The following is an 18,871-nucleotide window of genomic DNA, read 5'->3' on the forward strand; positions in this document are numbered from 1 at the left end:
TCCAGTATGCCGACAATGGATGCGTATAGGGAAAGGAGGAGAGGGCGAAGGGACAGGTGCATCGAGAAAAGATGTGAGTTAATACATTCCCGCGCAACGACGGGTGCCCAGCTATGCGGTGATAAACATGCAGAATATTTTAGCGAAGAAGGTACGCACGCCGACCCAACATTTCAAGGACAATGTGAATCATATCAGTCACCACTTTTTATGCCTAGGGGGTTCAACGTTCTTATTTCTGATTTAAGTATCTCGAAGGAAAAAGCTGACTTTTGCAGAGACGGAATCTTCTTCTTTGCGATTCTAAAATGAGTGTTTCTCGTGCCCGTCGTGCCATATTTTCTGAATATTTCTCCAAGGAATGTGACGTGGTCTTCTGTTGTAATACCGTGACCACCGTGGAAAATCCTGACGATGCTGCCGGAGCCAGCTACACGCGCTGCTGTAAGTATTTACAGAAACCGTTACGACATGAAAACTGAGGCTGTTACCAGTCTTGAACTTCTGAAACTAGATCTGGATTCAGGAGCGAATCACCTTCCAGAATCAGTGTTTCTGCAAGTGGAATATAGCTTTTTCCATTGGTTAGTAGAATATTTTATATATTATAAATGAAAACGCACAGGGCACTGGTGTAACAATCTACGATACTTGTTATTTATTTCACAAACCGGTTTTCAGCTGTTATGCCATCATGAGGTGCAAAGATAAATACGCGGCGCAGTGAAACTTTCGTACGATCACAGATTTTCAACTGGTATATCTACAGAGCATCTCCGTTTGCAGAGATGAAAAATGTTACTGTTAGATTGAGAAACAAAACGAGAGGAATTACTTCAGTGAAAATGCGACGTAAGAATATTTAACTACGATACAATATGTGACCCATTAACTAATGAACATTTTTTCTTAGAAGAACGTAAGTAGAACAATAAACTTTGTTGACATGTTCCAAGAGTGTGGCTGAACAAAATAATCTTGTCCTTAACAGATCCCATAATACAACCAGACAGCCGGCCGGTGTGGCCGAGCGGTTCTAAGTGCTTCAGTATGGAACCGCGCGACCGCTACGGTCTCAGGTTGGAGTCCTGCCTCTCTTACTCACATGTACCATTTTTTCCTTTATTTCAGCTACTATATTTCTACCGTCCTCTTAAAAAGATTTATTTTTTACAGTCTAGCTGTATCACTCACCTGTTTGATTTCACCACTATATCGTGTCTGTTTGTATTGGTGGAAATGGCTCTGAGCAGTATGGGGCTTAACATCTGAGCTCATCAGTCCCCTAGACTTAGAACTACTTAAACCTAACTAACCTAAGGACAACACACACATCCATGCCCGAGGCAGGATTCGTACCTGCGACCGTAGCAGTCGCGCGGTTCCGGACTGAAGCGCCTAGAACTGCTCGGCCACAACGGCCGGCTTAAGGCTTAGTCAATAACTGAGGTATTTGTAGGGGAACGCGTGTAAATCTGGAAAGATAGACTGTCGTTCCAATTCATTTTTTCAACTATACGAGGCGGTCAAAACGTTTCAATTCATTGGTCGCTATCTGTATGTGCTGTAACTGTTCCTTTGCTCATTTTTGACGATGATTTTTACATTTTTGTGAATATTGTTTTTGACTTTGTTACCTTTATAACCTTTTGTTAAGAAACAATATTTAATACTTGAATGTAAAGAGTTTCATATGATTACTATCCCACAGCTGATTAAATTTTCTCATTAGCTTTTTAACAAACAAAACTTGACGTTCCGATTGCACGCTTGGCACGTGTGTGTTACTTACATTCAGCGTCATCAATTGTATAGTAATATTACGACCTAATGTCTCCCGGCTCGGCAGGGTGGCTGGGGGGGGGGGGGGGGGGGGAGGAGGGGAATGTACTGTTTCAAATTGTTGGCTGAAACATCGCCGCCTTTTCTCGCCTGAGCAACGTCTGGTAAGTAGAATTCAATGGGCCATATTGTCAAGGGTCTCTATGAACATTATTATACTGAAAACAATAAATGTTGTAAAAATATCTTCAATTCTGTATCAGTTCTTGAAGAAATCACAAAAAATTTGATTTGGAAATATAATTCTGTTACTGAGAAGTTACTGCATACCTCTGCGAATGTACTTGTGAAAATAAATCGTGAAAAGAAAAGAGATCGGCGGATAAACAAATCTTGAATTTGGATTTTGTACTGATCTTGTTACTTCGTAGAAAGTGTGTAAAGACTAAGAGTCGAGTGTTAGATTATGTCTTCGGGAATGAAACACAAGTGACATTGTTATTCACACAAGAAATATTACGAAAAATAGTTGCAGAAATATTAGTATTTGGCAAAGTCGGTATGCGCTGGTGCCGACGTGATTTTGTTTAGCCGATGCTATCTTTTGAAGTCACAAGTTTTAAAAGGATCTGCGTTAAGAAAAAGTTAGTTAAAATACGAGTGATGAAACCGTAACACATGTCAACAGAAAGGCGAGGCGAGAGACAGTGAGGATGTTTGTGGCGTTAATGCAAGCGCTCAGTGGGCCAACTCGCTTCAACTCCCGGACAGAACAGAAATGAAAAAGTGCGCGTTACGACTTTAGTCCCGCGAAATATCGTGCAGATCGCGCCGCCGCATTCCAGCCACAGGTCGATATGATGCGTGCCGTGACACTTGCCGGTAAACAGTGAATCGGACAACGTCACATTTTTCAGATACTGAGCGGCCTGTTCAGTATACGGCACCGATCCTCCCTAGTTGTGAGGATAAAATACGATGGCTGCCACTCCGGAAGGTATGTTTTACATTTTTAACTATTGTAACGACGTATATCGGCTTAAAACTAAAATAGTACGGATATTATCCGAAATGGTTGGCTACAAAAGTTCTTCTGCGTCGCTCCGCTTTTATGCATGGCTCTCCTTCCACCTCAGTACTGCAGTTAACGAGTTCAAACCTATTTGCGAACATATATTTGCGCATTTTAGTGGACAGTCGTTTTACTATCGTACGGTACTGGCACACTGTAAAAATGGGTCCCTCATTATCATAATTGTCTCATAAACTATTATATGCACGAAAAAATGTCATGACGATTTTCTGTAGAATTCCTCGGGATCTATTCGGCATTGTGATGATAATTTTTTTCGCAACCTCGGAAATAATTTTTTATAAGATTAAAATTCCCCAGAGCAATTTTGATTTTCCGCGAAATGCTGCAGAACTGTTTAAATTTTGTTCTGAGAGCTCTAGAAGTAAAACATGTCTATCAAGAATTCTGAAAAAAATGTATATTTCTCGAAAGTCCGGAGGTAGCTTCACCACACTCTGCAATAATGACCAACGCCTATTATATTTTTGATATACGGACACTCCACAATCGAAGATGATCCTTGCCGATTAATCGGTCACCTGAAGGTGCGCAGGAAGTTCGAAATAAGGATACGCGATGTTACCCGAGAAGATGTGGCACGCAAATATTTCCGTCAAAAAACGATCCATGTCGTATTCCACCGGCTTTTGGCATCTTCGGATCCATCCATCTCGGGAGTCCAAAAAATTACAATCCAAGAACGTAAACAGATGCCGAATGATGCAAAATATCTGCTTCTCGAACCATCTCTGAGGAGCAAACCCGACAGGGTGCCTTTTGAGAGCAATAATTACACAAGCGACGAATATGACTATGATTTCCATTGAAAAATGTATAATATCGAATAAAACATTTCGATATGACAATTTAGACTTGTAATTCGTTATCAGTGACCTCACAACACTTTATACCCGAAGCTTTGCTTAGCACACTGGACTCGCATTCGGGAGGGCGACGGTTCAATCCCGCGTCCGGCCATCCTGATTTAGGTTTTCCGTGATTTCCCTACATCGCTCCAGGCAAATGCCGGGATGGTTCCTTTCAAAGGGCACGGCCGACTTCCTTCCCCGTCCTTCCCTAATCCGACGAGACCGATGACCTCGCTGTTTGGTCTCTTCCCCCAAAACAACCCAACCCAACCCGAAGCTTTGCTCGATCCCACTAATTTTATAATCTTTGATCTGTCATTTGAATTTTGTAATTCCGACATCGGATACCTATTTAGCGACCCAAAGAATCTAAAAAGGAGACACTTTTGTAGGATTTTACATCCATTTTTCTATTATGTCCTGCTTTTGATTCGGCGTGGTCACTGCGCGGCGTCATGATCTTGCATATAGGTGGTAACAATAAATCAAGTCTTGCTCATTACAACTAAAGAAAATATAACTACAGATCTTGTAGCAACGCTACACACTCCGTGCAACACAGTTCACTAATCATTTCCTTTACTGTTTATCTGATGGTCTCTAGAGATACCCTTTCTTCTGTAAAATATTTATTTTGCGGCAGCTGTTTTTATTTCTCATTGCATGTTATGTCACTGGTTATTTTGTATCCTAGTTATCTGATATTACAAAGTTCTTGCACCACTTCGTCACAAATTTTCGCTTTTAGCTTCCTCGATTGCTTCGTAAAATTAATGGGTTTATTCTTCTTCACACTTATCTTGATTCTATATTCCTCAGAGCTGGTGCTCATGTCTTATAACATTTTGTTAATTAGCTTTAACTTTTTATTTACTAACATCATGTCATCAGCAAATCTTACACGTTTGATCAGATTTTCTCCTAGCGTCCCAGCACCCTTTTGCTGAAAGCAGTTTTTAAATTAATGTGGGACAGAGTAGGTAAAAAGACAACAAACAGTCCCGACTAACCTGTCTTAATTTTAATTCCTTGTGTCATCTCATCTAGTATTTTTACTTTCCATCTTTGTATGACATATGAATTGCTTTTAGCTTCTTTACCTTCCGGTTAATTCTGATCTTTTTAAGGACATCAAAAACTTTACTCCACAGCTGTCTCAAAGGCTTATTCGAAATCAATAAATATTGCACAAACTTTCCTACGTTTTTGTGGGAGGCACGTATCATAGCTCTGTTATTCGTAACAATCGAACTACGCCTCTTGTACATTCGCTCCTTTTGAATCAGCAGTGTTCTTCGCTTTTCTTCGTCAACCTTAGAATGCAATCGTCTGCTGGTGCTGAATACATTGCATGTGTTTATTTTATTTATTTGTTTAATCTTATCTGGTCACGGCCATCAGGTCCTATCTGACATGGGACCAGCATTTTACAAATGCAGGATCTGTCACATCACAGTTACCTTAAAAATAATAATTTTAATATTAGTAGTATTAAAATGATATGAGTGTCTGAAGTGGCAGCAAGGGTAAATTACACAGACTACTAACTAACAAAGCCAATATTACCGTCACCTGCTAACACTGGTAGTGCTAACAGTAATAGTAATGTTGTTGACGATGTTGATGATCATGGTGATGATGATGACAATAATGGTAGTGGGAAACATAAAAAGAATTTATAGGTGTACAGAGCAGATGTTTTCTGATATAGTGAGTCAGAGAAAAGGAAATTTAGGGAGACTGCATCCGCGAAGAACGCTGGGGGATGAGAAAGAAAAACGTTAAAATGTGTGTGAAATCTTATGGGACTTAACTGCTAAGGTCATCAGTCCCTAAGCTTACATACTACTTAACCCAAATTATCGTAAGGACAGATACACACACCCATGCCCGAGGTAGAACACGAACCTCCGCCGGGACAAGCCGCACAGTCCATGACTGCAGCTCCTAGACCGCTCGACTAATACCGTGCGGCGTCGAATGAGAAAGATCAGGTTGGAAAGAGGGATGGATGCACAGAGGTAACGGGTGCGTACAGGGACAGTGGTTATCCTTATTGTTGTTTCAGTAGATACGTGATTACGCGTCTCCTGAAGCTGGAGGTGTTGTTCAGTTCTATAAAATAATGAGCGAGCTTATTCCAGAGTCGGGTTACTGCTACTGAGAAGGACTTCGAGAAGGCGGCTAAACAATGGAGTGGGACGGAAAGGATTTTGTTCTGATGGGAAGGGATGGTTCTTTCGTGATGTTCAGACAAGATCGTTGAAGTCTGGGAGAGATGTGAGGGACAGTATTCACTGGAAAGACGGTACCTGAAGACAGAACTCTGCCCTTGTCTGCACGCACGATAGCTGTGCGTATGATGGTGAAATGTGATCAAAGGGTTGAACATCACAGATATAACGTTCACAGGCATTCGAAACGAGTTCAGGCGCCGTGAACGTTCCTGAGAAAGGCCTTGCGGGATAACATCGCTGTAATCAGTAACTGGAAGTATAACTGTTTGTACAAGTTTTTCTTTTTCGGGTCAAGTGGGAATAGCTTTTTATAGTTTATATTGTTCAGTCTTTGCCATTGACTTTGCTGGACACTGTTAAGTAGGCGACGTAAGACCTAATCACCGGATTTGCAGTGAATTACTGTTCCTAGGAGTCTTTTTAGGGGAACTTTACGGGCGACCAGTCACTAGTTGCTTTCTTGGCTCTCGAACGTGAACGGCAGGCAAGGGGGGCCCATTACGGTGTATCCGGCGCCACGTCAGTTGAGGTGCTCAGCGATTAGCGAGGTGCGGCCGCGTTTCCACGGAGTGAGTGTGGGCGATAACAAGTGTGAGCGAGCGCAGCCGACGCCCCCACCTCTGCAGGCGCCGCCGCCGCCGCCGCCGCCGCCGGGCCCACACGCTCAGTTGTCTTCGCGACGTCCGCGAGTGAGCACCGCGCGCCAGCTGACGTCACACCAGCCGCCTGCCTGCAGTCGCGGCCTCCCCCACAGGTAAGCGGCGTCCCCGTGCTACTCGCGTCTCTGGCGAGGGGAGGCTCCCGGCTCGAACGCCAGTTCAGTCTTCCAATTGTATTTAGAAGCTCTGCGTGCCACTGTCACTTAGTTTCCCCACTATCGGAATATGAAAATGTACACAAGGTTCGTATACAAAATGCACGAAAAATTTGTAGGGTTACAATAGGCACAGTTGGCGAAAGCAATATCTGGACAAGCTTCGTAATCGTATTACTGAGCTGCGAAATCAAATGTCACGTGAATAACATTCTTGAATTCAGCAACCTGTCCTGCAGGGTTGTATCCGGCCACTTGCCAGAAATATTGAAGCACGGGCTGCTACTCTGGAGCAGACAGCTGGTTGTCACTAACAGAATACATTTTCATTATGAAAATTCCATCTCGTAATTTAATGTCGAAGTCACTGCAGAGAGTCCTTTTAGTCTGTTATCTTTCTTGCATACATCTTATGCTGCCAGAAGAAATACAGAACCGAAGGCTGTACGTATTGCGTTTTTTTTGGTGGAATGATAGTGCATTCGACGTTTTTACTCGCAAATTAATAATTTACTATTATTGTGACCTTATCGGCACTCCAGAAACCACTAAGTAATATATACTTCTGGTTATGTGGGATTTTCTCATTAACATAATTCACGAAAAAGGAGTCTAAATGGTGGTTTCAAATTTTATCCACTTGTGCTGCCCACCATATGTATGTTTGGTGGAAGGTTGTCTACAACAGTATTTTTCGTTTTCGTTCTGAAAGTTACTTTCCTGAAGACAAATATACAATTTTATCATAGAATCAATTATGTTAGGTGTCGACTCATTGCAAGTCGAACACCTGTTGTTGTGTGATTATGAGTTGTATTGTGTGCAGACTCGACTCAGGTAACTATTCATCTTTCCTTTTTTTTAGGTAGTGGGTCACCAGAAGGTAGTTCATAATTAAATCCACCTTGATTAGTGTTCCAAATGCACAGTGGCTGTATCTGGAAACTTGCAGTTTTCTAGTTTACTTCTTCGACAAAACGGGCCCCAGACTGGCGAATATCTTGGTCTTCCTGTACATCTCTCGCTGTGTCTACGACACATTCTCTATTCTTTCTTGAGACGTGCTATGAAAGGTGCACAACATTTAAACACTGTGTGGCCAATTCCTACTGCTTTTTGCTTTCCCTAAAATTTCAGGTGCCAGTAATGCACGCATTTTCCTTCATTCCTTGCCATATGAAATTGGGGTGGAAATGAAACTGCAAATGAAGTCCCATGCTTCTTGACAGAGTGTAGGGGAAAGATGCGGGAGACCCGCACCGCCGTACTAGGCAAGGACCCAGTGGAGGTGGCTTGCCATTGCCTTCCTCCGAGCGTAACGGGGATGAATGATGCCGATGAAGACGACACAACACCCAGTCATCTCGGGGTAGGTGAAAATCCCTAAACCCGCCGGGAATCGAACCCAGGACCCCATGCTCGGGAAGAGAGAACGCTTCCGCGAGTGCGATATTTTGACTCCAGTCCTCTCATTGCCTTGTTTCCTCGAAATGGATGCTCATTGCGTCTCTTTCTCTCCACATAAGGAAATATTAATGCTCGTTGTGCTTTTTATAGACGGAATAACGAGCTGTAGGTTGCAACTTTCCGTGGAGGTGTATGATAATCGACATAAACACGTTCAAGACGTTCTTCTGAAAATTTTGTAGAAATACTAACACTACTGGATTTGTTTTCTGGTGAAGGTTCATAGCGACAATAACTGTTAGCTACTCTCTGAGGTGTGCTGTTTCCCGCACTGCCACTAGTACTACAACCTTGAACTATTAATCGCGTTATCGTCTATAAAATCATTTTCTTCGTCCACTATCCTATCCCACGTAACATGTTGAGCAGTCAAATGAATATTGAGACCGATTTCCAGATTTAAACGTGGTTATCGTGACCGTTTTTGAACTTCTGTAATATTTGTTAGCGACCATAGGGTCTTGGATGAAACAATTACACACTAATTAGCACAATACATTTTCTAATATGAAGAAGTAGTTACAGAAATTGTAGGTGGTCAAAGTTGGCATGGATTTGGGGACACATTGGCCGGCCTATACATCCACGACTGTCAGCTACCATTCTATCTGTGGTCAGTATTTCAAAAACACAACGAAACTTTGGTTGAAATGCCTCTGAGCACTATGGGACATCGGAGGTCATCGGTCCCCTAGACTTAGAACTACTTAAACCTAACCAACCTAAGGACATCACACACATCCATGCCCGAGGCAGGATTCGAACCTCCGACCGTAGTAATGAAACTTTGATCACCCAGAAAGAAATACATCGATCTAAAGCTTTCGCAAATGCTTTATTAAGCGTCATAAAAGGAAAAATCCCAGTATGGTACTCGACTTAAATAGTATGATCCATTATCAAAATTATAACAAAAGGTACTAGGATGGAGTGCCACACACATGGCTCCAAATTTAGTGTAATACAATACCTCGAATTTGAGCCGCCGGGTTAGCCGAGAGCGCTGACGCGCTGCTTCCTGGACTCCGGTAGGCGCGCAGGCCCCGGACTGAATCCGGCCAGCGGATTAACGACGAGGGCCTGGATGTGGTTTTTTAGGCGGTTTCCCACATCCCACTAAGTGAATACCGGGATGGTCCCCACGTACCGCTTCAGTTACACGTCTCGCAGACATTTGAAAACGGTCGTACTATTTCATGGTATACACTATACACAGACAGACGGGGTGCACTAATTCCGTCCCGGTGGGGTATGGGGTGGCGGCAGGAAGGGCATCCGGCCGCTCCTTAAAATTAACTCTACCAAATCCATGCTTAACCCTGCCGATCCTCGTACGGTGCGGGACAGTGGCAGCAAAAAAAATAAAAAATAAAAAAAAATAAAAAAAAAAAAGGTCAATACCCGTCACTTCGTCACTTGCGGCCAAACAAACTTCATTCCCTGTTTCTGGAGGTGTCTGACATTATATGTTGTACCTGAATCACTGCCTAAACCGCGACAGCTTCCAATCTGCGCAATACGTGACTTACACTGGTTTTTCTTAGTTGTAGGCAAGTTAACAATCACAAATGAGCATTCGTTTACATATCTACGGTTAATGTATGTATTGCTCAGTTCCACACTGTCATTAGCATGAACACTGTTCAATAAACAGTGCATCTATAATCCTGGGGTAACTATGACCAGTGGTAAAGATAATGCTAAAACAGAGAAACCATGACCGCGGAAATCGTAATGTAGTGGAGATATATACATCTGGACAAATAAGTAATCAGTGGTCTGTTTTGAGAATTAATAGAGTAATATACACGATATAGTTGAAAACACCGATCCCTTTGCGATGAAATGACGTCGGTAGATTTTGCACAGCCAGATTTTAATACGCTTTTTAGTGCTCACTTGTAAGTCGCAACAGGTTCGTCAGCTTTCGTGCAAGAAAATCGGCACTATATTGCGCCACCTACCTTATATTGGTGAAGCTTTACTAAATACCCGACTGAAAACCAGCGGAGAGCTGTGAAAATATTGCTGTATGACTGGACAAGTAACCACGGCCATAAGCGTGTGTGTGGTTTACGGCGTTCTCCAAGTGTTGTGGTGTAGGAGACTCGTGGTCTCTGGTGGCTCGATACGGAGTGGTACTGTAATTACAGTTTTTCGAACTGTTATAGCAGTTACCTTTCTTCTGGAAAAAATATCTTCACAACAGCGAAAAGCCTGTAAAATGGAATCACTTAAACATATCACAGGAAACACAGACTAACACGACAGTTCTCACACATATGCAGATGTGTTGTGAGGAGGTTGCGTTAACTCCGGGAACAGCCCAGAAGCGGACGGCGCGAACTTCCCCTCACTGTTTTGATGCGTATTGACAAGGTGTGTAGGGCACGACTAGGAATTGAACGTGTGTAAATAGGGAGACGCAACTGTCAAACGTTTTCGAGAAAATCGAGTTCGACAATTTCTCGCTTACCGCTATGCTCTCTACAGTCGCTAATGTACAACGTGTCCGAAGCGGAGCGATTAAGCGCTGAGCTCCATAAGCGCGAGGTCTTCGGATCGAATCTCGCTACCGCCAATTCTTCTTTTTGTGATTTGTCCACACCAGTATTCCGTCCTATGCTTCGATATGTGTGGTAGGTCGTGAAATTTGGTGAAACTCATTATGAATGTAAAGCAAGCTTGTTTTGCAATTCACAATGGAAAAAAATGTGGACATGATGAAATATATACAAACATCTGCTGTATGCCGTGATAATTGTTTTCCATATTTCTACGATCAGTATCATCTCGATTCGTGCTGTGCTTAAGTTGGAACGATTGCATAGATAGTGTTGTGGGTAAAGCGAACCAATGAGGAAGATTTATTGGCAGAACTCTGAGAAAATGCGTGAGGCCTACTAAAGAGACTGCTTACTCTACGCTTGTCCCCCTCTTCTGGAGTACTGCTGTGCGGTGTGCGACCCGCGTCAGACAGGATCGGCGGAGGACTGCTCGTTTTGTCCTATCGCAAATAGGCGAGAGAACGCCGCCAACATGAAACGTAAATTGGAGTGGCAATCACTAAAACATAGGCGTTTTTCAATCACTAACTGTCTATTGAGGGTGTGAAAATATTTAGTTGTCGCTCACCTAAATAGGCAGGAATGATTATAATAATAAAATAAGAGAAACCAGAGCTCGCACAGAAAGATTTAAGTGCACTACCAATCACTTGGCTGGGAATTGCTGAGTCGTCATGGAGATATAGCTTTAGAGGTAGATGTGCTGTATAGGCTACACATTGTACGTGTCACAAATGTAGCTACAATAACATAAGTAAAATCACTGCAGTGTTGTGACTGAAAAGTTCTCGTGTATTCTTTTTTCATTTCCAGTCTCTTTAAGAAAAATTTTCCCCTTTTTTCGTGTTAAATATTCGAAAAATAGTAAATGAATAATTGGATATTTATAATTTTCACGGTTGGAATAAATCGGTTGTTATAACTAAGTGAGAATGAAAAGTAAACTACCGGCAGCGAGATTCGATCAGGAGACCCCGCGCATGCGAAACTAAGCGCCGACTCGCTCCACCGATCATTCCGTAAGCAGACGTATCCCTACCAAAGGTTACAGCACATACACATCTAAAACTTTCAAACTCGACTTTCTCAAAAACGGATGAATATTGCGTTATCCTATTTACACACCCCGTCAATATGAACCAAATCGGTGAGGGGAAGTAGGCACGGTCCCCTTGTCAACGAGTGTGATAGTGTGTGCCACTGTGCTAACGAAATCGATTCGCGACGTGCATACCGGCCATCTCTCTCCTCACCAGTGCACAGAACAGGCGGCCGCTGATTAAGTGGAAACACCTGCTGAAGTAAAGTAATTCTGTACTGTTGTACGCGGACACTTCCGCTAGAGGACGCGGTATTTGAGTTATTCAAGACAAGCGAACGAAAGTGACCTCCAGACGCACCCCCCCCCCCCCCCCCGTCCTCTGTACCCATCGCCCTCCGCTTGTAAGGGCTAAATGTAGATCGAATTTTAAACGTAATTAGGCTTTGAATTACGTTTACAGAATTCTTTTTTCCTTCAATACCCTCACGGGGAAATTTAAAATTAATAATGTTAACGAAATAGCCTAATAAGCCGGCAGCGTAATAGCCCAGTCAACGGAGGCCAAACGAGATCGAAAATGAGAAATAATTCGTGAAGTACATTAGTAGGAGTGAGTGCCATGGACAACATACTAAACGCAATGACCGGAAGGGGCTGACTGTGCGTGTGGGCGCGTTACAAAGTCGCTCTTGTACGTTTTTCTTGAATGTCTCGAAAATCGTGGCCTCTGACAAAAACTTATTTCAGGACAAAGTTAAACTATACTGAATTTCCTACAAAAAATGGATCTTACCTATTTTTTGTCTAGCACCGACAGTTTGCGTGTAGGGACCGAGAGAATATGAAAACCTTGCGCGACGCGCATGAGCTTTAGCCAGAATGTAAATCTACCACAGGTGTCCCATTTCCAGTTGTTCGTCTCAACTTCCGATACACCATTGCAGTGCACTGTGAACCCTGTTCAGTCATTTTTCCTTTGCGCTGTTTGCGAACGGAATGGGAAAGAAAACTCATAATGTTGGCACGGTGTACTCTCTGTCATGCACCGTACAGTGACTTGTACATGTAAATATATGTTTCAGCACCTCATGTGCTATCTTCAGTGTGTTTTCGGTTTATTATACCGTTCGAAAAATTATTGTGGTTTATAATACCCTAAGGAAATTCATAATTTTATAGGTCACAATAATTTTGCCGACAAACACATACCAATTAAAATAGTACATAAAGTTCTGAAACAAGTATGAATAAAGCAAAAATGTACATACTGCCCCTGAATAAGGTGGAATTCCTCTCCAACTTTTCGGTGTATCTGTGCAGTAACCAGGAAACCATTGCAATAGTGAAAACTCCGTTTTACACACACTGTATCACGAATATATCAGATTTTAGCTACATATACTAAAAACGTTAAGTATCCGCTACCGTCAGAAATGTTCAAGTTTGGATCTATTTCGGAAATTCCTGATCTTTATTTGCGAATATTAGAATCCTCAGTTACTATCAGTCTATGCCAATATTCATTGTTTACCATATATTTCTTCTTCCCTCAGTCGGATAGTAAGGGGAAGTGTGGCAGATGGGGGTGGGTTAATAATTTTAGAGGGAAACGAAAGGTTGAACAGAAACTTGCGCAGGATGCAACAGCGTGGAGGGATCACTGTAGAGTTCGAACTCCAGACGGCAACAACAAACGTGTAAGGAAGATTTGAGTGAATTACCGAAAAATACGGTTTAGCGGGCAAAACGGATGCCGGGAGTGATTCTTGTCGTCATTTTGTTGACACTCAAGAGAGACACACACGTCTGAGAACAACTGAATTAACCATAGATGTCACACGTTTCCTACAAATGGATAAATTTGAGTATTACCCAATGCTCGAAAAATTTTAACGTGTTTTTATTTAGCTATTTTTCTTTTTCACACATTAACGTCTTCAGATGTAGCACTAATACTACTTCATCATTACACCTTTTCGAATATATCTCGCCAGTTACGGATCTACGTAGCAGAGGCACTTTCAAGGAATTTCTTTTGACATAGACGAACTGTAATGTCCACGTACCTTACCAACAAACGAAGCCCTGAAATTTCACTATATGATCAGTTCACATGCATGTTCGTATGAAGTGCTTGATTCTAAGTTAAGTGGTAATTTATTTTACCTGTAAAGGCTACTTGGTTCTTAAACTGACGAGTTATTTGATGGAAATCGTATAACCAGAGATAAATTGGTGGTATGTCCGAAAACGTTACGATGCGAGACTGTTGGGCAGAGAAACCTGTTAATCATACAGAGCTGATGGCTCTGCATGTTAGTGATAAAGGTCTAATTTTTTTTATAGAACAGTTTATTTTTAAAAATTTTGACCAATTTCGCGTATTTTAATCCAATCTCAATTCTTGATCGTAAACGTACATCAATATTGGTTGCTATTTCGCTCTGTGAAGACCATTTTCAGAGATTTTGTATGATGGAAAAAATTACAAATATTATCAAATATGCTATGTAAACGACATAACGGGATATTTTTCTAGATAGTACTTAGGTATCACACATACCTAAACGTCAGTTCCTAAAAAAGGTCCACAGAACACAAAAAAGTACCCTGACATAGATCTGAAGATTGCCATCAAAGACCGAAATCCATAGGAAACTGATGTACATTTCCGATCAAGTACTGAGACTGAAGAGAATTAAACTCAATATACGAGTAGATCGCGGTTTCTCCTCATAGCGATCATCTCTCTCCTCGTTGAATTTCACGGAGACTATCCGGGCGCTAGAGACTACACCGTTTATTACTGAAAAAGACGTCGTTCGCTTGAACAGGGCAGATGTATCTCACCCCGAATGCCAAACTGAATTTTTCGCCCATTCCTTCAGAAGAAACCCACTGCCATCGCGGTAGTGGGATTACGGTTCGGGTCATTCTTGAGACGGTATAATAAATGGAAATGTCGTGTGGCTAGGGCCTCCCGTCGGGTAGACCGTTCGCCTGGTGCAGGTCTTTCGATTTGACGCCACTCCGGCGACCTGCGCGTCGATGGGGATGAAATGATGACGATTAGGACAACACAACACCCAGTCCCTGAGCGGAGAAAATCTCCGACCCAGCCGGGAATCGAACTCGGGCCCTTAGGATTGACAGTCTGTCACGCTGACCACTCAGCTACCGGGGCGGACCTTGAGACGGCAGCTATCTAATACGAACGCGTGCACAATATCCTGAAGTATGTTCTGCATCCGGAGAGATGGGCGCGTCGTTCCTTGCCTACGCGCCGAAAACATCCTTGGAGAAACAGATGCTGCAACGTATCGGAAGGAACTGGGCGAAGCCTGGGTCCTGAACTAGGGCCTGGGGTAAAGACTGAGACTGGAGGAGGTGAAAGTTGGCCGAGGAAAGCGAAAACCGTTACGGAGGCGAGAAGGCGGCCGCCGCCATTTTGTGACTGACGTCTACATCTGCATCTACATTTATACGTATACTCCGCAGGGCACATTAGGGTACTTCTGGTACAGTGGCTAATGGTGCGTAGGAAGACCAGCTGTCCTGTCAAACTTGTCTGGTTTTCCCATCGTAGTCATCTGGCGAGAAGTGTGTGCAGGGACACTTGTTGGAACGTACGCTCTCTGTTCTTCAGCAGTAAACCTCTCCGTGGTGCACAGAGCCTCTCTTGTGGCGCCTGCCATTGCAGACTGCCGATCATCCGTAACGATCTAGCGCACTTCTTAAAACTATTATTTTTTTAGTGTTTTTTGTTTTCTTGATTCATCAGTCTTCTGGCTGATTTGTTGCGGCCCACCACGAATTCCTTTTCCGTGCCAAACTGATGCAGCACTTGCAACCTGTATCTTCAATTATTTGCTGGATGTATTCCAATCTCTGTCTTCCTCTACTATTTTTACGCTCTACAGCGCGCTCTAATACCACGGAAGTTATTCGCTAATACCATGACAGATGTCCCTTCTTCCTGTCAGTGTTTTCCATATTCGCCGATTTTGCGCAAAACCTCCTCATTCCTTACCTTATCACTCCACCTAATTTGTAACATACCTCTGTTGCATCACATCTCAAATGCTTCGATTCTCTCCTGTTCCGCTTTTCCCACATTCCATGTTTCACTACCATAAAATTCTCAGAAATTCGTTCCTCAAATGAAGGCCTATGTTCGATGCCGGTAGTGCTGGCCTGCCTCCTTACTCCGTTTGTCACTAGTTATCTTGCTGCTATGGTAACAAAACTCCTTATCTTCGCATACTTCGTGATCTGTTGTTTACTTTCGCCGTATTATCATTTCTGCTGCTTCTCATTATTATTTTAGTCTTTTTTCGATTTACTCTCAGTTCATAGTCTGTACTCTTTAGACTGCTCATTCCGTTCAACAGACCCTGTAATTCTGTTCAGTTTCATTGAAGATAGCAATGTCGTCAGCGAATGTTATCACTGATATCCTTTCAATTTGAATTTCGATCCCATTCTAGCGCTTACTGAACTAAATTATGAAGACATGCGTCTCTCTTCTTTGGATCCTCTCTGAATCTTCCATCAACCTGGTAAAGCTGAATATACTTAATACTGAAAATCATTCTTGGAAATGTTTATTAGCCCTTTCAGACCCGAATTTTTTCTGGAGGACGGAAAGTTTATGTGGTAATGCTCTTAGGTGACGTTTTAACGATTTTAAATGCAAGATTTATACAAAAATGTGTACTCATTATCAAAACATACTTTCTACATTTGGACCGCTACGGTCGCAGGTTCGAATCCTGCCTCGGGCATGGATGTGTGTGATGTCCTTAGGTTATTAGGTTTAATTAGTTCTAAGTTCTAGGCGACTGATGACCTCAGAAGTTGAGTCGCATAGTGCTCAGAGCCATTTGAACCTTTTTTTTCTACATTTGTTTTCGTTTTATGGACTAAAATAACTAATTACGAAATATTCTCTATTGTAATAAATAGTTAAATGATCATTCAAGGTCGGCCGCTGTGGACCAGCGGTTTTAGGCGCTTCAGCCTGGAACCGCGCGACCGCTACAGTCACAGGTTCGAATCCTGCCTCGGGCATGGATGTGCGTGATGTCCTTAGGTTAGTTAGATTTAAGTAGTTCTAAGTTCTAGGGGACTGATGACCTCAGATGTTAAGTCCCATAGTGCTCAGAGCCATTTGATCATTCAATAATTATCAAGCAAAATAACAATAGTCAATAATGCAGTGGGATATAACAGACCAACCACATCCGTATATTGTGGTTTGTCACGGGCTGCTGATCACTGGTACATTTACTTGCTGATGTTTTCATAGTGATGCCCAACAGTTGGCAGCAGTTGCACATGATGAAGAGGTTAAACATTAACAAATATGTAGCTCAGGTTTCTATTGGGAAAAAATACTTCTGTTGCAGCTAAGACACATTAAAGTTAATGTACACAATTGTAACCAGAGGGCTTGATTTCATTACTTTAGGATCTTTCGAATGAATCTGTCTGATTTCTGCTTTTCGTACAACTACTAGGAGTAGTATAAAATTTTAATTGCCACCTCGCAGAAAACAAATTTACGTAATTCATTTTTCATTTGTGTGTGTTACAATTTATCGGTGAACTGAAGGTTCGTGTTTGCTGTCAGTCGTCGTTAGCTACGCTGTACGATGTTTCGACTGAGCACCTGCCACTCATTTTCAGGTGAGACATCGAAGACTAAAGAAGACATCCCGCAGTTTAGTAGCGCGCTGGCGTACTCCGCGCATGCGTTAAGGTCGAGATGGCAGCGCCCTCCGTGGAGGAATTGCAGAACAGAGGTGTCCTCTGGCTTACCGCTGTTCTGTCTCCTTCAGTTAGTGCAAGTCGTGGAGATGATGCGCTTCCACACGTTACGCAATTGGCAGGTGCAGTCACTGTCCATCAGACTTTCAGGCATGCCTATTTCCGCGGATTCTTAAACTGTAGCAATACCAACGCATTTTCAGTAGCGTGTATTATCTACGGGAAGGAAAAGGGAGGGGAGATACTTTACGCCCACCATGAAAAAAGTAAAAAAAAAAGCAAAATTATGTAATTAATGTTGACTCATATAGTATCTTTCGTTAAGTGTGATAGTTTTTGAACTTCGGAATAAAACCACTCAACTTATCAAAGTGTGCTTTATTTTGAAGCTTAGTTAAGTTCTTAACAAAATACCATTCGAATGTCCAAGATGGCTTTGAGCAGACTGGAGCACACGATGGCTCCTATTGCTGATCACTCTGTGTAACACTAATGGCTTTATGTCTCCAATTACCTGACGAGTGTTCACCTCCAAATGTTTCAAAATTTGTGGCTTTGATGTAACCCGAAAAAAAAGTCCGTGGGTGTTAAATCAGACGACAGTGGCCGCCTGTTCACAGATCCACGTCTCGAGATGATCTTGGTGGCCAAACTTCTCCCTCAGACAATCGAGTGTAACTTCGGCTGTAGCGCCATTGCGCTAGAACCATATGGTTTCATTATCTGCGGTCTGAAGTTCTGAGCACAGAAATGCAACGTGTATCTGTAGTGTGGCGGTTCTTACCTCACCATGTCGGAAGAAATGAGGTCCATTGACGCAGCCACACCCTAAACCGCACTACGCAATGAATTCTACTGAATTCTGCGGTACCTCATGGACCAGTTGTGGGTTCCTATAGGTCCAGTACCGGCAATTTTGAGTATTGGCAAAGCCGCTAAGACAAAAATGTGCTTCCTCTTAGAAGATGATCTTCCGCTGAAAGGAGGATCAGTTTTCGACTGCTGTACGGGCCAATCAGCGATATCACGACGCCATCTGTGATCGTTTGGATTCTGTACAACTTTGTATGGATGCAGGCCAAAATCCTTTCGCAGAACTTGCCAAGTTGATGTCTTCTGAGATAGCCGCAACCGTCGAGATCGCCTTAAAACTGACACATTAGCCAGTTCCGCAACTGCTCCGACTTCGTCGTCACCTCGCGCTTTGCGTTGTCACCTCGGCGGCTTGTGGTCGCCTAGAGTGACAGCC

The 18,871-nt window shown here is 42.7% G+C and overlaps 1 protein-coding gene across 2 annotated transcripts in view; it reads left to right on the forward strand.

Moving 5' to 3' along the window:
• Positions 1-6,635: 6,635 nt before the first annotated feature.
• LOC126428191 (angiotensin-converting enzyme-like) overlaps positions 6,636-18,871 on the forward strand; it is a 214,686-nt gene continuing 202,450 nt past the window's right edge. The window contains exon 1 of one of the 2 annotated variants that reach the window (XM_050090107.1): positions 6,636-6,717. The gene's annotated coding sequence lies outside the window, so the exon portion shown is untranslated. The remainder of the gene's footprint in view (positions 6,718-18,871) is intronic. The other variant, XM_050090108.1, reaches the window with a different exon arrangement.

Source organism: Schistocerca serialis, chromosome 12 (genome assembly GCF_023864345.2).
Source record: "Schistocerca serialis cubense isolate TAMUIC-IGC-003099 chromosome 12, iqSchSeri2.2, whole genome shotgun sequence".
NCBI lineage: Eukaryota > Metazoa > Arthropoda > Insecta > Orthoptera > Acrididae > Schistocerca > Schistocerca serialis.